This window comes from Macrobrachium nipponense, chromosome 47 (genome assembly GCF_015104395.2).
Source record: "Macrobrachium nipponense isolate FS-2020 chromosome 47, ASM1510439v2, whole genome shotgun sequence".
Lineage (NCBI taxonomy): Eukaryota > Metazoa > Arthropoda > Malacostraca > Decapoda > Palaemonidae > Macrobrachium > Macrobrachium nipponense.
The window spans coordinates 21,740,910-21,768,058 of NC_087222.1; the positions used below are offsets into that span (position 1 = coordinate 21,740,910).

A 27,149-nucleotide genomic window follows, 5' to 3' on the forward strand; every position below is an offset into this window, starting at 1 on the left:
AGAAGAATCTCTACAAGTGTAACGCTGCTGAAGTAGTCATTACTTTTAATATTATTATTATTATTATTATTATTATTATTATTATTATTATTATTATTATTATTATTATTATTATTATTTGAAAGTATTAAAACAAATATTTGTACAAGTACATAATAAATCTCGTCTCAGTAAATGAGAGAGAGAGAGAGAGAAGAGAGAGAGAGAGAGAGAGGAGAGAGAGAGAGAGAGAGAGAGAGAGAGAGAGAGAGTGGTGGGGGGGGGGGATTTCATGAGCCCTTGATTGCAACAAAGCAGCTCTTCCCCCTCCTGGCTGTTACAGAACTTGATATATCTGACAGTTTTAGTACCTGGAGTTCAAGAAAAGGTTACTGAAAGGAAGACTGGGATTTCCTTCATTCTTCCATAATTTTTTAAATATAAGCTAAAATCTTACTAATTCACTATGGTATTTTCTTTAATGAATTGATATTATTGCTGTATAAATTAATATTAATATTTGAAAATAGTAAATCATTTATTTATCATACAAAAAACATACATCTTTGTAGAGAGAGAGAGAGATAGAGAGAGAGAGAGAGTAGAGAGAGAGAGAGAGAGAGAGAGAGAGAGAGAGAGAGAGAGAATTATTATTTTATTATGTGATATCATTTTCAACTATTAAACTTACTAATACAGTGTTAATCAAAAAAAAAAATTAATTTTGAAAATTAGTAAATCATTTTTGTATTATAAAAATGTATTTAGTCATGAAAATAAACATCAAGATACACTAATTAGTGATTATTTTCGTCGGAAAATACAAAGAGAGAGAGAGAGAGAGAGAGAGAGAGAGAGAGAGAGAGAGAGAGAGAGAGAGAGAGAGGAGAGAGAGAGAGAGAGAGAAACTATGGTTCTTATATCCAAGTCTAAGTAGAGTATAAATGGATTCTTTAAGTGAAATAATGTTTCAATGATATTTTGCTGTTTTGTATTAAAGGATATGTATACTGTTTGAGAATGCGTTCCTTATCCTTGACTATGGTTACCATACAGTTTAATAGCGTAAATTAATTTATGCGCCCTCCGCTCAGAAACTAGTTCTGCGTATGAGGTATCGTTAAAAAGCATAAAAAACCGTCGTAACCTTGGAATTTGCGTTGTAATCTAACCAGAAACTTAGTTTTGTTAATTATGTATACTGGAAATAAGCAATGATTTTTTCATTATTTGCACTTTTGGACTGTTATAAACTGCGCGTCCCAAGCTAGTGTATTCATTCGCTCGGAAACTAGTTCCGCATATGAGGCGTCACTAAAAAAATTCTAAAAATACGACATAAAAAGTGTCGAAAATCATCATAACCTCAAAATTTTTGTTGTAATCTAACCAAAAACTTATTTTTATTAATATACTGTGCTAAACTATAAAGGATTCTTATCATAGTATGCGTTTTTTAAAAGCGTCGTTAACTCAGAGCGTCGGAAGCGTTAGCGTCGTAACCTCGGAACAAGCGTCGTAACCCGCTTGATTTTTCAATGAATATTTAAGAAAAAGCTTCGTAACCTCGGAACGTCGTAAGCCAGAGCCCTCGTAACCCGGGGACCACCTGTACTCTGCATCTTAAGAAAAATATTTATGGTGCACTTAAGAATAACCTGTGAGAATTGCCATAGTAAGTACAATCAGGAGTCATGCTAAATAAGGTACCATAATAATTTTGTTAATCTCTTTCATATTAAGGTATTTTATAATATAATCCATAATCAGTACTGTGTATTAACTTGCAACTTGTTTTGAACAGGAACATTCATACAACACTACGGAGGAAGTAGAAAAGGCAAAGGTACAAAAGATGCAGAGAAACTCCAGGCACTTCGCAAAAAGCTGCAGAACACCAAGCAAGAGAAAAGATGGCAAAGAAAACACGCAGGACTCTAATTGAAGACATCAAGGAACGTAATCTGATAAACAGCAAACTGGAAGCTCAGTGAGAGTCTTACAAAGGTCTGTATGATAAACATATTATACTACAGTGTATAACTTTGGTCGTTCTGTGAAAATAATATGAATAAGCAAGGCTTATAATGAACAGAGCATACTTACGTCACATTTACTTGTGGTGATGACAGGCCTGTTCTAGCATGTCTGGAATCTAGCTTGTGCACTAGATATGTTAATGGCATGTCATCACTTTTTTTATTGCCAACTTGACTACGTATATTCTTAAAAAATCTTTTCTCATAATTTTTCTTATACACATACCATGTGATCTATTCAAGACAGCCAAAGTATACATCATGGAACTCAGCACATGGCATGCATGATTATTTCTATTGTATGAGATGTATGTGCTTCATTGGGTTCGTTGGAAAGTGCTTTTCAAGAGCTTTTAACCGATGATGAATTTATTAAAATTTATATTAAAAAATCTGGAACAGTAGAGTGACAAAACAAGCCCAGGTAAACTGCATATCTGGATATCTTTATTTAAAACACTGCAGTGCCATATTCTCTGCACGCTTAATTATATGCATTTAAAAGGGATTTTCAAGAGCTTTCCAATGAGCCAATATTCATTAAAATCAGTGGAAAAGTAAGGACGACAGAGTGAAAAGAGCGTCTGCTATACTATGCTTTAATAGCTTCATTCAGCGTCTTCTCCACCTTTTCCTATGGTGCCGCGCAGTGACAATTAGCGTCAATACATTTATAAGCGCCTGTCCATTCCATGTATGTAGTTCCATGTTACAGATATTTCCAAATACTGTGTTGTCATCCTGCTACTTCCTTACTAATCTGTTCCTTGACTGACTACAGTCACTACACTATCTTCTTTTATCTGACTGTGCTCCTCCATCTCCGTCTTTGGATCCCTTAACAATTTTACTTTTTTTAAAGCCTTTAAACACCATATCTCTCAACTATTTTATTTCCCCATTTGTTATCAGATCTTTCCAGCACACTCTACCTATGAATCTTTGTAAAAAGCCATATCTCTTCTGCATAAAGAAGCATAAGACATGCAGTGAAGTCCTAGGTGTCTGATAATTCATTCCTGGTCTTGCCAGAAAACTTGGTTCGCATATAACAATACAATACATTATACTACCCATTTTGTGCATAATGCACATGCACACAATAGATAATTGAGTTTACAAATGAGAGATATATAACTAAATCATGGTTTTTAAGTTGTGGAGAGAGAGAAAGTTGAGGGAAGGCAGTAGAAAATGGAATGCTTAAATCTTTCAAAGTGCTGTAAACTATAGTCACCCACTGAGAACACACTGACCTCGGCTCAGTTCAGTAACCAAGAGTTCTGTTTATACATATACATTAGTAGAAAGGACCGAGAATGAGAATATGTGGTTTAGTAAATTCCTCTCTCAAGTTTCTTACCTTTTATACACTGTAAACCCATCTTATTTGCTTTTTGAGGGCCTGGAGAGTGTCTTGAATTGAAATGAAAGTCCTTTGTAGGAAGATACAGACCCTCTGGCGAGTCATGGAGAACTTTAGGGTAAGACATTGAAGAGGGAAGAGCACAATTCATTAAGAATATTCCTGGGTGGAGAACATAGAAATCAGTGGTTGAGTCGGAATAGTTTGAGAGCCAAAGCTCTGCAGAAGAAATTCATTGCAAAGTTAGGGGCCAGAAGATACCTGCTCCATGAAATTGATGCTTCCTAATAATATATCTTATTTTGATACAGAACTACACCAGGTTATCAAGGTAGTTACTTGTTTTGGGTCATAATATTACCTCGGGCTGATCATCATTGCCTTCATTTTCCTCTTGTGTTGTGGACTACATGGTTACACACTTGGCAATTTCCTCAGCTATCGGCAGCAGCAGCTGATATCCAGGGGCATTCGTACATGAAAAGTCTTTTAATACTAGCTGTTTATGACTATTACTGTTTCTTGTTGTGATCCGTTCTTTGCTGCTTTTATTTTATATTCATAGAAAACAGAGTCAGAGTAGTCGGGTGCATTGTCGAGTATTATCGAACTCTGTGGGTGAAACATTCTTGTACCAGTTCCAAAATAGAGTAGCGGAATGGACTTTCTCATTGCGCTTCCAGATCGTTGGTAGATGATGTAGTAGTCTTTTTCTTGAGAGGGTGTGGGCCGTGGGATCCCAGCTCTTTAAAGTCTTCTCTCCCACCGTTATCCGTACACTAAGGGGTTCATTGCCTGATGCGCTTTTCCTTACAACACCAGGGATATTTTATTATTCTGCAAAGGGGTTTTTACGACCGCATGCCCTTGCTGTCATCAACCACAGTTATTGACAGTGGGCCATGCCTTTGACTAAAAAGTCCACCTGCAGTGCAGGAGTTTCCAGTTACTGATGGTGGGACTAATCTTTTACTAAGAAAGTAAGACTGCAAGGCAGCAGCTGTCCTTTTAGTTGGCTTTTACGACATGCAGGACCTATGGTGGTAGTATTCTTACACCCCTGTAAAGTATACTCAATCATATATGGTGCCACTTTGTCACATAATGCCAGCTTTAGTATATCCTTATGTGCTGTAAAGCAGAGGTGTCAGACACCTTTACTTTTTAATGGTTAGTAATGTAAGTTTTTTTTTTTATCATACTTTTTATGTCCCATGTCTATCATGACAAAACTGAGTTCATATATTCAAGAATTGCAGTGGAAATTCTAAAAAAAAAAAAAAAAAAAAAAAAAAACAAAAAAAAAAAAAAAAATTGCCCCTGAGTAAAGCTTATTTATATACCTTTGTTATCATTAGCATAAACAAGTAAGTCATCAAGTAATGAGAATTAGTCCTGGAAAGATTATGTGCTTTACACCATTGTCTGAATCCTTTTTCCTGCTTTTATTATTATGTATGTATGTTGGGCTTACCATCCTCTGTTCTAATAACTCAGTTTCGTCACAGTTGTTCTGGAAGGTATAATTTTTATTTTGTCAACTCCTTAAATTTTGCTGGAAACCTGACAGTAGCCTTTTCATTGACAGACTGCCTGTTTATTGACTTTGTATATTTTTCAGTTCAAACCAATTTCTGAAAATGCAACCATTACTTGTAGCTTGGTGTTACAATTTTCATTGGATCCTTTGCTAAAAACTTCATATGAGCCTAATGCTTTCAGACTCAGTGACACAACAACACATTTCCTCCTGTTGCAGATTTGATTTGTTTCTGTGTTTGCAAAATCCGTCACTCACTATTTACAAAGCTTCAGCAGTTTTATGCACACAAGGAAATTTTCCTAGTGTTGCTTGTGTCCACTCTTCTGATGAATGATTTTTTTGTAAGTATGATATCCCGTAGGGGGTTAGTGCTGCCAGTGCACCTCATTCGGTGCAATGTAGGCATTACTTAAGGTTCTTTTCAGCATCCCTTCGGCCCCTAGCTGCAACTACTTTCATTCATTTAACTGTACCTCCGTTCATATTCTCTTTCTACCATCTTGCTGTCCAACCTCTCCAACAAGATTGTTTCATAGTGCAACAATGCTTTAGAGTTTTACTCCTGTAACACCTTTCAAACAAACCTTTTTACTGTCAATTTCTGTTTCAGCGCTGAATGGCCTTAGTTGCCCCAGTGCTTGGCATAAAGCCAAAACTCTATATATAAATCAAATCAAATCAAATATAGGTATGATACATTTATAATGATATTACTAACCATTGAAAAGTAAAGAGAGCATCATTAAATATGGTCTTTCTTTCTCTTTATAATGATCATAAACTGTAGGGGTGATAAATCATATCATCTTGTGGGACACGTTCACATTTGGTAGAAATAGGATTCCTGGCTGCTCTTTATATATTAGATTTATTGTTTTGCAGTATTTTAATTGATTTGTATTATATATTTTTTTTATTGTGATGTTATTCATACTATTATTATTATAATTATTACTGTATTTTAAGCCATGGTTGATGGAACATCAGATAAGAGGAACACTTCATTTAAGGATGTGGTTTTTTTTATTCTTTTTTTGCAAGCTAAGAAGAAAAAAATTAATGTTTCGTCTTTTCAGATGCTGTTAACGTCATCAGCTGCAGTGGAGTCTTGAAGATACTATGTGCAACTAGAATAAGAGTCGCAGATTTCACTTTACATATACTAGTATTGAATTTTCTTTATATTGGGATTACTTTATATCCCAGAGGAATTCAAATTTGATAGGTGAGCTGACCCAGCCAGGATTGGTACCTGTTCCTCTTTGCTTTAGATGAAGTGACAAACAATTGTGGTGAGTTGACCATCTTTAAAAGGCACAAGTTCAAAGCCTTACAGGATTAATTAATTAGCGTTCTGTCACCGTTTGAAACCAAAAGTCACTGGGTTTGAAACTGAGCCAGGACAGGTACACTTATCAATTATAATTCCCCTTCAGTATGTCATACCCAGAGTAAAATGAATCTAATATTAGATGATTATGGTTTAATACCTGTTAGTATAAGAAATTCTTGCTTATATACTGCCAGTGTTTGACTTTGACTTGTGAATGAACCAATGTATGGGTTCTCCGAGATATGAGCCGGCACACGAGGGATTTTTGTTTTAAGAAGGGAGCCCAGATTTGAACTACAAGCCTGAGAGATGCCATCTCTCAATACGTCCGCCATTGAGATGCCTAGCCGAGCAGTCTCGTTCGGTTCGTAGTGTTAAGACCAGTGCCAAGAAGAAGAAAAGGCCAATTACTTTGGATATGAAACGTGAAATCATTGGAAAACAAAAAAGATCAATGTTTTTTTGGGGGGTCCTGGAATGGATAGTAGTATTTCCATTTATTTTAATGGGGAAATTTGATTTTATTCATGAGCAAATTGTATGTTATGGTACTCAGTAAAGCTGAATACATTCTTTATGTTATTTATGAAATTTTGTAAACAATTGAATTTTTTTTTAATGAACTTGTAGATTTAAAGAAACTTTTTTTTTCCATTCGTTTACGGTTATTATGCAGTGTTGTGGTATTGTATTTATGTAAATAAATCAATTTTTATGGTTTTGATGGTTTTCCTCTATCAAAGCTCATTTGTTTAAAGTTTTGTAGACATTGATATAACTTAGTCACTTAATGTCATCACCACATGCTGACCCAATAAAGTGTAACAGATGTCAAACACCCATGACAGTACAGAATTTACTTGTTGATGCCCAAATTGGACCCAGCAAAGATCTATTTAGCTACGGAATTCAAAAATGAAAAGTATTTTTGCTGAAAGCAAAGATTTTTCAATTAATAACATCATAAATTTTTTTAAATAAGACAGGTTTCTTAAATAAAGTCTAATTTTTTTTTTTCTCAGGATTAATCCCTGAGAACCAGCCCGAGAAGAATCTACTTGGGACTCACAGGTCTGGAAAAACTAAGCCCTATTAATAATAATAATAACTAAAGGATTAAATATATAACATTACGTAATTGAAAAATAATTTTTTTGTATACATTGGTGTTACTTTTGGTTAAGACATGATATAAGTAGGTCTAAAATCTTTTACAATAGGTCATATCTGTAATGATACAATAACTGTTTTGTTACAGGTGGAACAGTTCAATTTCGTGTGCCAAAGGTTTGAATATGTAGAACAATTGCTGTTAAATAGATAGATGCAAGGAATCTAAATAGATGGAGATATTTGACTTTCCTCTGTCTCGTGGTCTTTTTGCACTGGATTCCTATTGGAGTCTTGGTCAGGGGCCAGCTGTTAACAACTAGTATTGCGCTACATAGCTAGGCATGCTCAAACAAATTAACACTTGCACCATAAGCTCAATCTGCCTCTGTGGGCATTATTACGCATTGCCATATGAGATGTTTAGATGAATGCACAGTACAATGCATTCACTTTAGATTTGGGAAATTACAGTACTGTCAAAATTTTTGTTACTATCGACCACTAGTTTGGATAACTGATTATCTTGCTGTCTGTTCTAATAACCAGTATTTAAAGAGACATATGTAGTGTGGAGAAGACGCAGAACAAATATCTAAGCTGGTGCTTTGGAGAAATTCATTGAGGAGAGATGATCGGAGTAAATGATATTGATATTCGAGGCAGTACATACACAATAAAGACCTGCTTGTGCTATGACTCGTGAAATGGAACATGATGTTTGGCAAAAGGGAATTTTTATTTGCAAGATTTGCAATTTGCAGGTGACCTACTTTTGTTGGTATTTAGTCTTTCTATACACCTGTTTATCTTTAGTCATGCAATAAGAGAGAAGAAAGTTTACTTGAATGAAGAGTGGTCCTTTTGATGTTAACATATCTGAGGAATTTGGGTGGGCTGTGAGAGAGCAGTCTGAGGAATAAGATCATCATCTGATAGCATGTGTATTCTCTTGTCAAACCTTGTAGTGTCAAGTTCAACAGTGGTGCTAGAATCAACTTCCTTCATATACTTGATAGCAATCTCTCAGTATTTTTGTTTATTCATTTCTATTCTATTTTTTCTCGTGATTCATTTTATTCTGAATTTTTTCTCGTGCTTTATTTGAGCGGTATGTACCGCTTGTTGATCAGCAGCTTACCTGTGACCAACACTCTCCTTGTCCATATATTGTACCTTATATAACAACTTGATACAGTCATTCAGGATACCCTCAACTAGTAATGGGAAGCTCTTATGTTGCAAACCTACACAGGCCATTGTCTTCTTGTTAGGACTGTGATGGATTCTGTTAAGCCAAAGCTTGTTACACTGTTTTGTCATAATATTCACAAGGTACCCATTTGGTATACAACTACTACCTCCCATAGGGGTTTAGTACCATCAGGGCACCTCAGGCAGTGCAGTGTAGGTATTACTTAAGGTCCTTTGCAGTATACCTTTGACCCCTAGCTACAACTCCTTTCATTCCTTTTACTGTACTTTCATTCATATTCTCTTTCTTCCATCTTACTTTCAAACCCTCTCCTAACAATTGATTCATAGTGCAACCGCGAGGTTTTCCTCCTGTTGCACCTTGCAAACGATTTTACTGTCAATTTCCATTTCAGTGCTGATTGGCCTAAGCTGCCGCCAAGTGTTTGGCAGGTTCACTTTGTTTGGTTTTATGTACAGCCCTCCACAGGGATGGTTCCCTTGTACATTTGAAAGTAAGGTGCCTCTTATATTTTATAATTGTCTTCTAGTATTTTCATGTCAGTGTCGTAGCTCCTGCAGAATATATAAGTCTTTAGTTCTTTTTTTAAAGTTTGCTTTCTTCTTGCATGATCTTCATTTCAGGCGGTGTTTTGTTGTATAGTCTTGGTGCACAATGTTCAAACGCTCTCTCACCTGACTTACAATTTGTTCTAGGTTCAAATAGCCTATTCAGTGGTCCCCCCGTATTCGTGGGGATGGGTACCAGACCCTCCGCAAATAGTTAGTACCCGCGAATAGTTGGAACCCTTATAAAAAAGCTTAAAATGGCCAATTCTGTTAGGTAAAACTCAAGAAAAACCCACTAAACATTTTTATACCTGGTTATTAAATAGTTTTATCACAAAAGCGCATTTTATGATGAAATTGATAAAAAAACTAGGAATTTGTGAATATTTCTCATAGAAAAATACAGCGAATAGGTGAATTTCCCACAAATAATGAGGGATATCTTCCCAAGAGAACTCTGTGAACGTGCGAATCTGGCGGAATATGAATGTGGGGCGCGCCCACTGTATGCTTCACTTGTATGTTTCTGATTCCAGTACTATTCATTTCTCGGGTCTAAAAGAAAGCGTAAACGGTTTCTCAGGTATGTTGGTTGGTTCACCATATTTTAGTTCTTGAAAAGACTAAAAAAGGGATTTTGACGTAGGAAAAATCTATTTTCTGGGCGAGGAAACCGTGCGCCCAGTGAAATGTGTCCTCTTTAGCACTATTTCTAGTAAAATATTGCTATGATACCAGAGAAACTGCTAAATTGGACATGTCAGAAGTCTCTGACTCGCTCACTAAATAAAAGGTGTCGGTATAGAACTGGGCGGCGAGTGTTAAACACTACCACAGCAACCCCTCCAATTAGCCTTTTCCTCATCAAAAAGACCCTGAAAATGGGGAGCCGACCTATAGGTCACCCAGCTACCCTGTTGAAGGGGACTGCGGCGTCATACTTATCGATAGCAAAGAAGCTTGGTGCACAGCAAGGGGGGGAAAAAAGGAAAAAAGGGGGGGATTTCACTGGGCGACACGGCTTCCTCGCCCAGAAATAGATTTTTCCTACGTCAAAATCCCTTTTCTGGGCTCAGCCGTGTCGCTCCGTGAAATTGTACCAGAGAAACACCAAGCTATACTATCCTGAAAGGAAAAATCATATTAATGAAATCAAAGGAAATAATAAAATAGTTTAGAATTGGGAAAAAATACAATTTATTACAAAATATACTATATAGCCAAAACATGTGGCAACATTTGCAACAAGTCACATACATAATATAATTACAGATAATTTGTATGTACGTAAAACTATACACGATTATACACTTATTCTAATAGCTAAGGCATTTGCTGAGGTAGGTAAAATGTTAATGAGGCTGGCATAATTGAAAAGATTCATATGACACAAGGACGGTACTATAATGATGTAGCAGTAGGAGACACTGGCCTTCCTGCAGTTATTGCATGATATTTAAGATCTCTAAAGACTTAAGGTAGTGCTTTTTGAAAACCAAGGGTGACTTCCAACCAGTATACTTCTTCAGATCATCAAAGTCCATATATTTGAAGAAGTTAACAGAAGTTTGCTATTGCCCGAATGTCATGCACCTTGGTTGGAATGACCCTGGGCTGGCTTTCTTGATAAAATATTAAAATCTGCTGCCTAATGCCTTTTAGAGATAGTGTACCACCACCTTTTCTAATGAAAAGGGGGCCTCCGGAATAGGTAGACGTCCTAGATAAATAGTCCATTAAGAGTTTTAACAGGACATAACGATGGATCCATGCGGAAGCGGGACAATCTTCCATGGAGACCCAACCTCATCAAGGGGTCTTCATTCTTAGCTAGAAATTGCTTATTTGGCGAAAAAGCAACACGTCCCCCGAGGAAAGGAACTCAAATATGCGCTCATCTCTAGATAAAGATGACAGCTCTGATATTCTGGCACCTGAAGCTAGACTCAATAAGAACAGAGTTTTACGCAAAATGGTTTGGTAATCACATTTGAAGTTGTCTGTTTCCGAGGCTAACCTAAGAACATCATTAAGAAAACCATGACACTGACGACGGTCTGTGAACGGGCCGTAGACGTGCACATGCCCTTGGGATAGAGGTGAAATAAGACTCGGTTAGATTGATACCAAACCCGAGAAGAAAAATTTTTTTCAGAGCTGACTTAGTGGTTGTTATTGTTGCAGCTGCCAAGCCTTGTTCAAACAAAGACCTGAAGAAGGTTATGGCCACGTTCAATGTCATTACTTTGATATTTGATTCTCTGAGGAACGAAGACAATTTCTTAACTGCTGAGTCATACTGGCGAAGCGTAGACTCTCTCTTGTCTGCTCCAAGAACAACATGTTCTGTGGATCAATGTCGCCTACTCTCTTACCTGCAAACTTCATGAAATCCATAAAGTTAGGGTTTTGTGAAGACCTGAGGAATCGAACACAGTCCTCGTTTGAACTTGTTGCGATAGTCTCAAGTCCGGGAGAGGGTGAGGGCGAAGACCTAGTTCCAGGAGAAGGGGAAACCAGTTGCTCTTGGGCCAGTGAGGGGCTATGAGAGCCACCTGACCTTCGAAAGATCTCAACTTGTGCAGCACCTTCAGGAGAAGGTTCACTGGAGGGAATAAATAGATCTTCGTCCACTGGTTCCAATCTATGCTCAGGGCGTCCGTAGCGTATGCCAGAGGGTCCAGATTGGGGGCTACGTAACAAGGCAGCTTGTGGTTTGCCTCTGTGGCAAACAGATCTACTTCTAGACCTGGTACTCTTTGGCAAACCCTCTCGAAGGATTCTTGGTCCAGTGACCATTCTGATTCCAGAGGGACCGACCGAGACAGGGCGTCTGCCACTACATTGTGGACTCCTGCCAGGTGAGTAGCCGACAGATGCCAGGTGTTCTTGGCTGCTAGAGAAAAGATTGCTATCATCACGTGGTTCACATGACTTGACTTTGAACCACCTCTGTTTATACAGTGTACTACTACTGCACTGTCGAGGACCAACCTGATATGAGTCTTCTTTGGAGGACGGAGCTTTTTTAAAGTCAGAAACACTGCATAGCTTCCAGAATGTTGATGTGAAGTGTTTGGAAGTGAGGTGACCAAGTTCCCTGAACCTTCTCGTGCTGTGAATAACCTCCCCAACCTGTCAGCGTGCGTCCGTGCACCACTAGGGACGGGGGAGGAAACTGCAACGGTAACTCCTTGGCTAGGTTGGCGCCTTTGTCCATGGGGCGAGCGTTTGTTTTCTGAGAATCAGAGGTTATCCGGGCGAACTTGTCCCGACACTTGGCATTTGCCTTCTGAACGCCAAACTCGATTGATGTCCTTGAGCTTGGCTTTAAACAGAACCGTCCGGACTGAGGCAAACTGGAGCGAGCCTAGGATCCTCTCCTGATTCCTTCTCAAAGTCTCTTTGCACTTTAAGAATTGTCTTGTTGCCTTGGCAATCTCCTTTCTCTTTCCTGTTGGAATGGAAAGAGTGTGAGAATCCAAGTCCCAATGAATCCCTAGCCACTGGAACTTGGACTCGGAGTCAACGGGGGACTTGGTCCTGTTGATCTTGAACCCTAAATATTCCAGGAAAGACATGACCTTGTCCGTGGCTTTCATACATTTGCCTTTGTCCATCTCCCAGATTAGCAATCGTCTAGGTACGCCACCACCAATATACCTGGGATCTTAGCTCCTGCACCACTGCCTCCGCCAGTTTCGTGAAAACCCTTGGTGCTATATTTAGCCCGAAGGGCATTACTTTGAAGGAGTAGGCTTCTTTCCCTAGTTTTGAAGCCGAGGAATGGTCGGAAGTGCCGAGCTATCGGGACATGATAGTAGGCGTCTGTAAGATCTATAGAGGTGGTGACGGCCCCACGGGGAAGTAAGGTCCGCACCTGAGAGATGGTCAGCATTTTTGAACTTGTCGCAACGAATGTACAAGTTTAGACGGGACAAGTCTAAGATCACCCTTCTTTTGTCGGTCCCTTTCTTTGGGACGCTGAATAAGACGACCCTTGAAATTTCAAGTCTTCGTCCTGGAGATTGCTCCCTTCTGGAGAAGGTCCTTGGAGTAATCCATCAATTCCTGCGTTGGTTCCTGATAGAAGGTGATGGGTGGAGGAGGACCTTTGATCCAACTCCAGCCTAGGCCTCTGGATACTATGCTTTTTGAAACAACTGCTGAACCCCCAATGTGACGAAAGAGGTACAGCCTGCCTCCTACCTGAGAAACTTCATTGAGATGATGAAGGCCGGGATCCTCTGCCTGACCTTGCACCTCTAGTTCGCCCTTGGGCTCTGGCTCCTCCGCGCTGGGCGAAAGGATCCTCTAGCCCTGCCACCCTAGCAACCTCTGGTAAAGGGGTGAAATGGCCAAATGCCCGACTCTCATAGACCGGGAAGTTAAAAGCGGGCGACACTGAATACTGTGAGGAGGCCTGTTGGTTAGACGGCGGCGAAAGGAAGACAAATGATGCTGTTGCTGAGGCTGAGCCTTAGAAGTCGAAGGCTGGGATACCTGTTGAATTGGAACAGCTTGTAGCACAGGATGCTGTTGCGGGACTTGGAAAGGTAGGAACTTTCTTTGCCTCTTCCTAGCCCTAAAACTGGAGGAAGAAGACTCTGATTTCCTTTTGAAAGGGATTCCCAACGCAACTGATGCTTTGGTTAAGACGTGATGCCTCGCTCTGAACCTCGGTTACTGCTGAAGCTGGGAAGAGATCTGCACCCCAGATTGAGGAAGCTAGAAGCTTGGTTGGGTTCGTGCCTGATCGTAGCCTCAGACAGAAACATGCTTCCTGCAATTTCTCTAGCAATCAAGCCCAAAGTCGTACAAGCCACATTGCATGCTTTTAAAAGTAACGACTTCGCAATGACCTTAAACAGCAGCTCCTGAGCGTACTCCCGAGCCGCCGTCTCTGTCATCACTAGGGAGTTAAGAGACCTTGCGAGACGTGTCTTTAGCGTCAAATTCGGCTTGGATCAATGCGTCTGGACAGCCTAGGAAGGCGTTCACTAAACAAGGTGATTGCACAATCTGGCTTCAGCTTGCCTACCGAGAATGTAGCTGGCAAATCCATCCCAAAACAAATCCTCCCTACCTGGGAGTAGTAAAGATGTGGGATCTGTCTCCCTTAAGCTGGGGCATGGGCTCTTCTCGAGTCACTGCCTGGAGTGTAAGTTCTGCTACCTTTGATGTAAAAGGTAAGGGGTTGGCCCGACATCAGTTGTAAACATGGTGAAAGGACTTTTAAAAGCGGTTACTCTAGTATTTGAGCAGTCCCACTCTTCTAGGGCTCCGTATCCATGTTTGCTGAGCCTGATCTCTAGAAGGATAACAGTTCCTTCCTTTTGGGGACCTTATCCTCTCTAACCAGAGCTGCCTCCGTAAGCCTAACATAGCCTATAAATGGAGGCTGTAAACCTTCGGGGAAAAACTCGAAATCCTCGAGCCTACGTGTGCCGCAACCTTCTATAGTCAACATCCCATTGACAAACGGAGCGAAGTTAGCCACCCTCCAGGGATTACCGGGGTGAAAGGAGGGAGCGTGGACCCGTCAGGCATGCTCTGAGCTTGCATTAAGCTACTAGAAGGGGCCGAAACTGCCGACTCCTGTCTGAGACCTGCAATCAGGGAGTCCTGAGCACCTAACCTGCTAAACACTTCTTCAAACCTTGCTGCAACTGAGCTGAGTAAGCTACCAAGGTACTGACTGATTTAGAATATTTGTGTTGAACTGGTCTTGGTCAACGGAAGGAGAATCATCCTGTCCCTCTTGCGGTACCTTATGAGGTATCCGGTCCCTAGAAGTTAATGGAATGGGACTGGTAGGGCAATAGGAAGAATTCCCTCCTTGAGACCTTGGGATTGAAGGTTTGGAAAGCGACTTTATTTTAGTTTTGATATGTGTATGAACCTCTGGTGACTGCCCAGGCCTTGGCATTGTCTCTGATCTGCCTTTAAGCAAGGTTTTACCCGCAGGTTTTTTCTTTAGTTTAGGAATCACAGAGAAGGAGTGCAACCTGGGAGGGGGCAAACCTCCTGTGAAACCCATGAAGGAATTGGAAGTAGAAGGAGAGGAAGAATCAGAGTCACTCAAGGAAAGATCCGGTGACTAACTAAGCTAGCCTCATTAACACTGTTACCTGTACCCGTGTCTAGTGTAACGGGCAAATCCTCAACCACTTCAAGTGAGACTTCCTCTAGTCCAAGGTCCGGCAATTCCGCCTCTTGCTGTTCAATAACTGAGTCTTGGATTGATTTGATAATCGGTGCCGCTACTTTTGGATCGACGTATCCGGCAGATTTCCGGCTGGGAAGAGCAAAGTCGCCATATCTCGGGACAGAATATACGGCTTAGCCTTCCCTACGTTCCGTCCAAACCCTCCAAACCCAGATCTTGAGGGCGGAGAGTGCAGCATCCTTAATAGACTGCTCAGCCTGTAATGCAAGGAATGTGTCAATACCAAGTAAATTCCTTGAACATTATTCTATAATTATTGAATAATCAATGTAATTTAATTTAAAGAAATTTTAATTGTTCATTTATTTTATTTCATTTCAATATTTTTTTTTTTTTTTTTTTTTTTTTACAATAAACATAGAACCAGCAGTGCGGTAACTTACGAAGAGGTAGCCTGATGTAACCAAGTCGTAGCGAGGCAAAACAGTTTTCATGATGCTAGACCACGGAATCAGGAAGCAGCACTGCACAGGGGGCGTGGCCCCGACAAACGTCATGGTGGCCGCACGGATCTTGACAGAGCAGCACTACAGCCGGCAACCAGACACTGAGAGGCCTGTAAGTGCAATAATATATAAGAAACAATTGCACACACTTAATAGGATAATGGAATATATTTCTTTTTTTTTTTTTTTTTTTTTTTTTTGTGTGTGCCGGAGCATTCCGGGCTATAAATTAAAGAAACGTAAAGGGTATATATTCATATGTTAACGTCCCGGGGACTGTGTAAGGAAAAAAACCACCCGGAGTTGTATACCGGAGCTGTATGACCCGGTGGAGAGGGGGGGTACACGAAATAACCCGGGACGGCCACATGAACTCGCAAGTTCCGTGGCAAGAAAATAAAAAATAAAAATAAAAAATAAAAATAAAAATAAAGATAAAAATAATGATAATAAAAACTAAAATAACAAATATAATATCTCCGCCTACGGAAGAGTAACTTCCGTAAACATAACCCTCAATGACTCCGGGTAGAGGCCGGAATCTAAACCCGCCTTATGCGGAGAGGGAATGTTTTAGGCGGGTGGATGTAAAGCTCCGGGAGTGAAAGAAGCAGAGCGCAACAATCCACGGAAGCCGAGGCTGAAACGCAGGGTGCGACTAACAACTCTGGAGGCGGTCGGCTAAGAAGCGACACTCCCCAGCCCAAGGTCCTGGGAGACCCACTACACCTCCCCCTCCGCTGGTGGGACCGGCCGTCAGCGACAAACAACGAGAGCGGCACCCAACTACGGGGAGTCCCACGAGAGGGGGAGGGAGGGAGGGCTGAAGGGGGGACGATCACGTGACCAGCGATTCCGCGAATAAAGGATCACGAGGAAAACGCAGGCAAAGCCTATGAAGGCTAGCTGCCAACCGAACACCCAAATATACATAGACAAAATAAAATCAATTACTTAAAGCTAAGGGAAAAAAACATGCTTTAACATGGGGTAATGAAAATAAGGGGCGAAAAATATAAAACGCAATGGAGGCCACTCGATGAGAGTGGGCGCAACAAGGAAAAATTACTTGCTTACCGACAAAACGAAAACAAACGGTAAGCTGACGAAAAGAAAAAGGGGAATTCTTGAATGGAAAATACCAAACTAAAATAAAAGGGGGGAGGGGGGAACGGTAGATAAACATCGAAGCACGAAACAAAGAAACGTGCACGAACGCCGACCCCCTTGAAAAACAGGAAATCATGAAAATAATAAACGTAGATCAAACAAGATCGACAAAGCAACTGCCACCCAAGACATAATAAAATATATACTGAAATATCATAAGTTACGAGTATATAAATATAAATATATAGGTACTGAAAGAAGCCCGCTCGAAATTAGTACAAAACAAGGGAACGACGTAATGGCGGCTCGCTACCGCTCGCTACGGGAGGAGACGCCTAACAAAATCCTAAATAAAGGCAAAATCACTCCCTAAATACAGAAAAAGGGCGAACCAGTACTTAACTTGGGTGAAGAGGCAGATTGACGATCCATAACGAAAAAGAATAAAGAAACCAATAAAAAGAACAGATAGCTATAAAAAAGCGTGCAACGCTGGGAGGCTATCGATAAGAATGTCGCCGCAGTCCCCTTCAAACAGGGTAGCTGGGTGTGACCTATAGGTCGGCTCCCCGTTTTCCAGGGTCTTTTGATGAGGAAAAGGCTAATTGGATGGGTTGCTGTGGTAGTGTTTAACACTCAACCCCAGTTCTATACCGACACCTTTTATTTAGGTGAGCGAGTCAGAGACTTCTGACATGTCCAATTTAGCAGTTCTCTGGTATCATAGCATTATTTTACTAGAAATAGTGCTAAAGAGGACACTTTCACGGAGCGACACGGCTGAGCCCAGAAAGTATTTTACTGGGAGCCAATGCAGCTCAGTTAGTGCTGGGGTTATTGTGTCACAGGAATACTTATTTATAGCCCTTTTATTAATCTGGCAGCTCTGTTTTGTACCCCTTGCAATTTTCTTAGTGGTAGTTGGGGAGACCGTAGTATAAAACATTGCAGTAGTCCAACCTTGAAAGTATTTGGTTGCAAATTGCTGTTGTTAAACGTATTTTATAATAAATGCAATGTTTGTAATGTGATAGTTACAGGATCTTACAATATGCAATATGTGGTTCTTCACTGACAATTTATTACCAATAAACATTCACAAGTTCCTCACTGCTGCTACAATATTTATTGTTGACGAACCAGTAGTTATTCTTTTGAAGTGTTCATATTTATGTAGTGCATATCTTTCATTATTGCATCAATTTTACTAGTAATTTCGACAGGAAAATAGAACTGAATATCATCAGATTACAGTTTATACTTAATCTTGTGCTTATTTAGAATTCTAGATAGTTCAGTTGTATAAATATCAAATAGCATTGTCCCCAGAATGCTGCCTTGGGGCACTCCTTTTCTTAGGTCTTGCCTTTCTGATTTCACATTTATAATGTAACCACTGTAAAACCTTCCTGTTTTCTAAGTAGCTTTTGTACCATTTGTGCACATCATCTATGAGCCTACTGCTCTCAGGTCTTCAAGCAGCAGATTTTGGTCAACTGTGGCGAAAGCTGCACTTGGGTCAGGCATAACCAGATGCCACATTTACCATTTGACACAGTTTTTACCATATTTATAATGGTTTACGTACGCTGACTGGTTTTTTTTTTCTGCTTTTCTCATAATTTTTTTTCGAAGCCATTCCTAATTAATTTCTTGAAATTTACTGAGTTTGTTATTTCTTATTGTGATCACCCGGAGATCTGGAGAGTCCTTTTCTAAACTATGACAGATTCTTTCTATTTTTCCTTCCAACTAAATTGTCAGGAATTTTCTATCCTGTAAGGGGGGTTAGTGTCATCAGTGGACCTTGTGCAGTGTACTGTAGGCATTATTTCAGGTTCTTTGCAGCGTGCCTTCCTTATGCCCTTAGCTGCAACCCCTTTTGTTCCTTTTACTGTATCTCCTTTCATATTCTCTTTTCTTCCATCTTACTTTCCACCCTCTTCTAACAATTGATTCATGGTGCAACTGCTTCGAGGTTTTCCTCCTGTTACACCTTTCAAACCTTTTACTGTTAATTTCAGTTTCAACGCTGAATGATCTCATAGGTCCCAGTGGTTGGTCTTTGGCCTAAATTCTACAGTATTCAATTCATTCCATTCAATTCAATTCAGGATTTTTCTCTTCACTAAACATTTCATTGTAATATATTTTCGTGCCTTTCATAATCATGTCATTGCAGTACTGATTTCTGGCTGTTTTAGACTGACCAATTTTCACTACTTGAGTCTTTCGATCTTTTCCATAGACCTTCCATTTTTCTTTTTCTTAGCTACACGTAATTCACTGTTTAATTCCATTTGGAATTTTCTGTAACTATTACCTGACCTGTTACTGATGGACATTTATCATTGTAGTTTAACGCCAGTATACTTTTGCTATAGACTGTAAAAGAGCTTAGACATACTTTGGTCGCCTGTCAAGGTAGTACTATTATCCCTCAAATGACACCCTAATGTTTAAGATCTGGGAGTTTGCGATCGAAGGATATCTGATGTGTAAGTATAAGCTTTTATGTCTTCTGAGGCGCTGTAAGCTGAATCTTTATTTTGGGGCCACTTTATAATGGCAAAACTGCCAGTGTTATTGTTTTTGACAAAGGCCATTTGAATAACGGCAATGTAGAAGTCTTGCCAGTTTTTGAATAAGAATGGTGTAGACTATCGTAATCCTTGGAAAAGTTCTCTCTCTCTCTCTCTCTCTCTCTCTCTCTCTCTCTCTCTCGTAGTTAGAAGCTTCGGAAATTCTCTTCCTCTCTCTCGTGAGCTGAACTACGTAGTCAACTAAGCATCAACTATCTCTCTCTATGGAGGAGGTATGGAGTTCCATTCGACAATGTCTGTGTGTGTGAGAGAGAGAGAGAGGGCGTAATTGCTGGATGGTTAACAACTGAATTGGCTGTTGGTGGGTTCTGGGTTGTCTGTTGGAGATCAGAGTTCTGTGTTTGGAGTAAGTCATTTAGCCAGAAGCTGTGATAGTGAGTAGTGTTGGCAGCATTCTAGTGAAGGCATTGGAATTCGTTTGAGTTGTGTTTTGTTGATTTGTTGTTAGTTATTGTTGAGCTTGGTGTTGTTGCTTAAAGTTGTGCCTGTGATGTTGTGATTTTTTGTGTTGTTTGTGCAGTGGTCTTTTGTTGTTTTGTTGAGTTTTTGTTGTTATATGTGAGGTTGTGTTTTTGGTTGTTCGCTGTGTTGTTGAGTTGGGTGGTTGTGCTTCCGGTTGGTTGCTGACGTTGTTAAGGGTTGTTAATCTTTGTGTTGTGGTTGTTGAGTGGGTCCCTTGTGTTGTTGTGTGCGTTGTTGGGTGGTTGGTTTGGATTTTTGTTGTTGTTGTTGCTATCTCAGTGACCTTGACCAGTGGACAGCACAGCATAGACCGGAGTATCTGGAGGGGTTGGTAAGTACATGTGTTTTTGTGTGTGTGTGTGTAGGTCAATTGTCCTGCGTGTATGCTGCAGTGTAAAGAGGAAAGTGTGACAGAGGTGAGTTTGGCAGCTGGATTGATTAGGTTTATGTAGGGGGGATTTGCCACTTGTTTTTTATAAGCTTGTGATCCCGCCACACTCTCTCTCTCTCCCTCTCCCTCTCTCTCCCTCTCTCTCTCCCTCTCTCTCTCCCTCTCTCTCGTTGTTAGAAGTATGGAAATTCCTCTCTCTCTCTCTCTCTCTCTCTCTCTCTCTAGTGAATATGTAGCTGACATAGATATTAATGAAGCTGATATTGTGCAGGCTATTAATGAAATTAAAAATGGAGCTGCTGCAGGGCCTGATGGAGTCCCTGCTATTTTGTTAAAGAAAGTAGTTCATTCTATCGCAAAGCCACTTGCAATATTATTAAGACAAAGTGTAGATACAGGCAAGATTTATGATGAGCACAAATTAGCATATATTACCCTACCTTCAAAAGTGGATCAAGACTAGAGGCAAGTAATTATAGGCCCGTGAGTCTAACATCATCATATTATGAAAGTGTATGGAAAGGGTAATGAAGAAAAATATTATGAAACATTTAATAAAAAATAATTTGTTTAATAAAGGACACAACATGGTTTTGTACCCGGAAAAAGTACACAAACCCAACTGTTAGTCCACCGTGAGAACATATTCAAAAATATGAAAAGCGGAAATGAAAACAGATGTGGTTTATCTAGACTTTGCAAAAGCTTTTGACAAAGTAGACCATAATATATTAGCGAAGAGAATTAAAAAACACAATATCGTGGATAAAGTAGGAAGATGGTTAAAAGAATTTTTACACAACAGAAAACAGATAGTTATTGCAAACGACGAGAAATCGGATGAAGCCAAGGTAATATCCGGTGTGCCACAAGGTACGGTGTTAGCTGCAATACTGTTTGTTATTATGATTGAAGACATAGACAGTAATGTTAAGGATTCGGTAGTGAGTAGTTTCGCAGATGACACAAGAATAAGTAGAGAAATTACTTGTGATGAAGATAGGAACGCTCTACAAAGAGACCTTAACACAGTATATGATTGGGCAGAGGTAAATAGGATGGTATTTAACTCTGATAAATTTGAATCAATAAATTATGGAGACAGAGAAAGAAAGCTATAGCATATAGGGGACCTAATAATGAGACAATCACAAATAAGGAAGCAGTTAAAGACCTTGGTGTGATGATGAATAGGAACATGTTATGCAATGATCAAATAGCAATTCTGTTGGCAAAATGTAAAGCAAAAATGGGAATGTTGTTACGGCACTTCAAAACAAGAAAATCTGAACACATGATTATCGCTTTATAAAACATATGTTCGTAGTACCACTTGAATATTGCAATATGATATGGTACCCACACTATCCAAAGGATATTGCACAAATGGAGAGTGTACAAAGGTCCTTTACAGCTAGAATAGAAGAAGTTATAGACCTTGACTACTGGGAAAGACTACAATCCTTAAAATTATATAGTCTAGAAAGGAGAAGAGAACGCTACATGATAATTCAGGCATGGAAACAGATAGAAGGAATAGCAGAAAATATCATGGAACTAAAAATATCAGAAAGAGCAAGCAGAGGTAGATTAATAGTGCCCAAAACTATACCAGGAAAAATAAGGAAAGCACACAGGACATTAATCCACTACGCACAGCATCGATAATGCAGCGTCTATTCAATGCGTTGCCAGCTCATCTGAGGAATATTATATCATAGGAGTGAGGGCGTAGATGTGTTTAAGAATAAGCTCGACAAATATCTAAACTGCATCCCAGACCATCCAAGATTGGAAGATGCAAAATATACCGGAAGATGTACTAGCAACTCTCTGGTAGACATTAGAGGTGCCTCACACTGAGGCGGGGACCTGGGGGAACCCGAACGAACTGTAAGGTCTGTAAGGTCTGTAAGGTCTCGGTGAAAACTGAGTGACGTAGTCAAACTAAGCTTCAACTACATAATTAAAATGTCTTGATCTGTTTGTTTGGTAAAGCATCAGTGCATTTTTAGCATATTTTCCACGTTGCTTTGTCACCCAGTAACGTAACGTCGTTAGCCAGCCGATCAGAGGGTCGGTTCCTCCTCATTTGTTCGAAAAAGGAAGGCCACAGAATTCTCTGATTGGTCCAGAAGGTGTTCCAGGCATCCGTGGTTTGTCAGTGCTGTGATATTCGTAGGATTTTACCAAATTTTTTGGACTTTTTTTGTGGAAAAAGGTACGTTTTATTGAAGTTTTTAGCTGTCCAGATACCTGGTCGTATGGCCGACCAGTTTCCAGTAGGGAAACTGGATTTGAGTTCCAGTAATTGATTAGTGATTCTGGAATTAGAATTATGAAGGTAGTACGTCCCCAAGTTGTAAGTTGTTCAAAGAACTGGTCAATATGGCTGACCAGTTCCTGTAGAGAAACTGGACTTAGAGTTCCAGTAATAGATTAGTGATTTCTGGAATATTCCTAGAAAGAGGACTCCCACTGAACGAGGTCTTTGGTCTGTCTAAATAAAGTTATGAAGTAATCACGTCCCCAAGTTGCAAGGTGTCCAGATAAATGGTTACTATCCATGGCTTTCCGTTTTCCAGATCGAAACTGGACTTGGTTCCAGTAAATGCTGCGGATAGGAAAATGATTAAATGATATTTAGGTAGGATGGAAGCAATGGGTTCAATTTATAGTACCTACATTTCCACGACCTCTTGGTCAGTCCTCGTTTAGTGCAACGAGATTGTAAGCTAACATTATGAGGTATCAGTTGATGGTGATTTAGTACTGCTTCCCGACCATCATTGAAATAGTTTGAAATGTGATCATGTTTATCCTAAGTGGTTACAAATTTTTGCGGTATGATATTTGACAGTTTGAAGTCCCTTAATCTCATTGACAATGGTTTTCATGAGAACAACTCTTTTATAGAAGGGGGCGGTGCCTTGTGAAACCGATCTTCCAGGTATATAAATATATATATATCTATATAAATATAATATCTATATATAATATATATATATATATATTATATATATATATATATATATATATATATCCAATAAGAGGTTGAGGCTAGTCCCCATCATGTAGCAGGTGAAAAGGCAAAACAGCTCAATACATGGGTTGCTTTATTGTTGCCAACGTTTCAAGACTATGGTCTCATTTTCAAGGCTATAAAAAACAAAAATAACATAAATTACAAACTTGTCTAGCAAGATTAACAAATTGTACATACGAATAAGCACGAGAGAAAAAAAAATTAAATTTACGTATATTAAAAATTTTGAAATAAAAATCAAATAACTAAAAACACACAATGTATTTAAACACTAAGTGAAAATTGTTAAAAAAAAAAAAAATAAATATATATAAAAAACAAACCTTACAACCCGAGGATCGGTTGCTGAAAGGCCTGCCAGAGCGAGAAGGAGTCGAGATAACCAAGAAAAGAAGACAAGAGTGGGCGGTCTAAGCAATGTATAATGGAACTGCTGTAGTGTTGTTATTCAATGTTGGAACGAGATGCTTAATGGCCAAAGATTCGAGTATAGGGAGTTGGTTTTCATTAGGGCTGGATAAAATTATCTTAAAATCATCGTAGTTGATTCTGCATTTGCATATTTGTGCATGGTTTCTTATATTTGAGAGCTCTGGACTAGAAAGCTTCATCCCTGTGCGGTAACTAATGCCTATGTGTGAGTCGCATCTTACTTGAGCAGTCGGCGAGCGATTCCCACGTAAGTCTGTTCGTTGCACGAACAGCAAGTATACAAGTAAACTAAGCCAGACCGCATCAAAGTAGGCAATTTTTCTTTGTGTCGAAAGAATCCGCCTATGGTTTTTGGATTCCTTATGTTGAATTTCACATCAACTGCTGGGAAATGTTTGTTCATTTATCTCCTCAAATGCGGTATAAAATGAGGTATCATAAGTGTATGGATAGATAACATAATATTTTTAATTTAGAAGCTAGATGTACTGGAGTGGTGGCTGGAAGATTTTCTTGAAACGTTGGCAACCAATGTCTTGAGCTGTTTTGCCTTTTTCACCTGCTATTATATATATATATATATATATATATATATATATATATATATATTATATTATATATATATATAATATATATACACACTATATATTTTCATTTCTCGATGGGGAAATAAGATGACAATTCTTGCAGTTTCTTCTTGCTGGGTCTACTTTTGTATTACTCTTGTCATTCTTGAGTGCTAAAGGAAAAACATTCTCGTTTCAATAACACCGTCATTTGACGTATAATAAGTCGGGAAAACAAATGAATCGAACTTAACATACCAGAGTCAAAGTATACAGGGTCTGCTCACGAGACGGTACTAAAACCTATCCCCGCCCCTTGTGAAATGTCATCAGTTTAAAAAGGACCATATCTTTATGAAAAAAAACTATTTATTACGATAACATTTTCACATAACTATTTTTGCGATGGTATATATTTTCCTCTTATTACATGTTGTCGTACACTACGTTAAATTTAAAGTACAAAGAATGCTCTTTCAAAAACAAAATTATATATGGCACATTACAATAACGATTACTTTCAAACCCACAAGCGCGCACAGAAAAAATTGTCTACGCACAAAAATGTGCAATTATTTCATCCAGGGCGCCTCAGTGGCGTGGTTGGTTTGGTGTTTGCTTCTCACCTCGGTGGTCCGCGGGTTCGATTCTCGGCCATTCCATCGAGGAGTGAGAGATGTGTATTTCTGGTTGTAGAATTTCACTCTCGACGTGGTTCGGAAGTCACGTAAAGCCGTTGGTCCCGTTGCTGAATAACCACTGGTTCCATGCAACGTAAAACACCATACAAACAAACAATTATTTCATCAGTCAACCTATATACATTCACGTTTCGTAGCGTATCTGACTAAGGGATGATGATAAAAAGAAACTGAAAAATGGATTAGAAAGCTGATAAAATTTACTATATAAGCATAAATAAAACTGATATGTGTTCTCAGAAATTTTCGAGAAAATTCTAGGTCAAAGAGCGGACCAAAATTTAAATTTTATGTAAATATTTACCACATTTTCTTACATGATTTTACATCTTATTACATTTTGCCAAATACCATGTAAAAGTACAAAGAATTCCCTTTCAATTGGTATATGACACATACAATTACAATTCTTTTCAAACCCATAATCGCGCACAGAAAAGTTATCTTCGCTCACAAAAATTATAAAAATTAAGCGTTCGTGGGAGATCTGAAATCTAGCCCCGCCCCTTGTGAAACGTCATCAGATACATCCAGCCAGACTGACGAATACCTTTGTACTTTTTTCGAAAATATTATAATCGTTTGAGGCATGCATAATTAATACCTTTATGTATACAGTTTTTTGTTATGTTAAAAACTTTACTTGTTTGGAAGTATATTTATGTGATATGAAGTGCTAATGAGAAATTTGCTGGAAATGTATTCCCTGTATCATTTCTTCATCATTTTTCCTTTGATACCTTATATCATATATGATGTAATTCTTATACTTTTGATATTGTTTTCTTTTTTTGTGGTCAAGTCGTGCAAATGCAACTGCCATTTTTTACATTGCCATATCCACATTTTTTTGTATTTATTGCATAACAATAAGTATTCATAATAAGATTTGGAAAATATAATTAATCTATCATTCTAACTTTTAGCATAAAAAAAGTTGCTTTTCAAAGTGAGGTATGAACACAGTGACAGAACTAAATACATTCTTAAGAATTATTTAAAATCTTGATAATATTACTACCTGAGAGAGAGAGAGAGAAGAGAGAGAGAGAGAGAGAGAGAGAGAAGAGAGAGAGAGAGAGAGAGAGAGAGAGTTTCATGTTATAAAAAATGGACTTGAAGAGAATACAGCAAACCAGTATAGGAGGTAAGTAAATAAATAAGTAAAGAATAAACATATGAAGAAAGCTGGAGTAGCTATATGTGTTCAAACTGGTATATTTTGTGGAATAAAACAGGCTTGGTGACTAAATGAGAGAATGGGTATTTAAAAAATCAAATATGTGACCTCTCTATAGATTTTATCATCAAAATTTTATGCAAAACACCATGTGAATATGGATGAATGTATAAAAACAAGAGTTCTTTGTAAGTAATTCAATGGACAAGCACGGGAAGTGTTTACTCTAGTGACTTCACAGCATTTGGTCCCCCCCCCACTGCCGAGTTGAGCAGACCCTATATACTTTGACTCTGCTGAGCAATGTACACTCCCACGAAATGGCTGCAGGGCTTATTCTGTAATGAGAGGCAATTGCCCCCAGAATATATCAAGGATTGATTTGCTGCTAAACGTTCAATATTCTTCTTTCTGAAGATTGTGTTATATTTTTTTATTTTATCGAGGCCCCTTCTTTTACCAACAGTTGCGTTCAAAGCAAAATTTTAATGCAATTATTGTCCGTCTTCTGCTGAGAAGATTAGCGGTTAGAGAAACACATTTGGCCTTCGTACGTATTTGCTTGCGTCTTAGGGTCTCTCTCTCTCTCTCTCCCAACCCCTACTCCCTACTTCCACCCTCCAAACCCCCCTCTTTCTCTGCCCAATTACAATCTCTCTCCCCCCTCCTTCGAAAGAAATTGGATTGATCTTACGTAAGACACACGCACACTCTCTCTCTCTCTCTCAGTGGGCTTTTAAAACTAGCCGATATAACTATGAATAAGCTGAAGCCCTCTTGGGTATAGGCTGCCATGTTAGAATGTTATACACAGACGTCTTCGTTGTCATCAATACCATCCTGGAATTT

At 39.0% G+C, this 27,149-nt stretch overlaps 1 long non-coding RNA gene across 6 annotated transcripts in view; it reads left to right on the plus strand.

Moving 5' to 3' along the window:
* LOC135204760 (uncharacterized) overlaps nucleotides 1-27,149 on the plus strand; it is a 270,567-nt gene that overhangs the window by 55,590 nt on the left and 187,828 nt on the right. Inside the window, exons 6-7 of one of the 6 annotated variants that reach the window (XR_010312339.1) lie at nucleotides 1,784-1,986; nucleotides 6,004-6,969. The exons of the other annotated variants lie outside the window; for them this stretch is intronic. This is a non-coding gene — a long non-coding RNA (uncharacterized LOC135204760). Of the gene's footprint in view, nucleotides 1-1,783; nucleotides 1,987-6,003; nucleotides 6,970-27,149 lie in introns of those variants that run through there. 6 annotated transcript variants of the gene reach the window in all.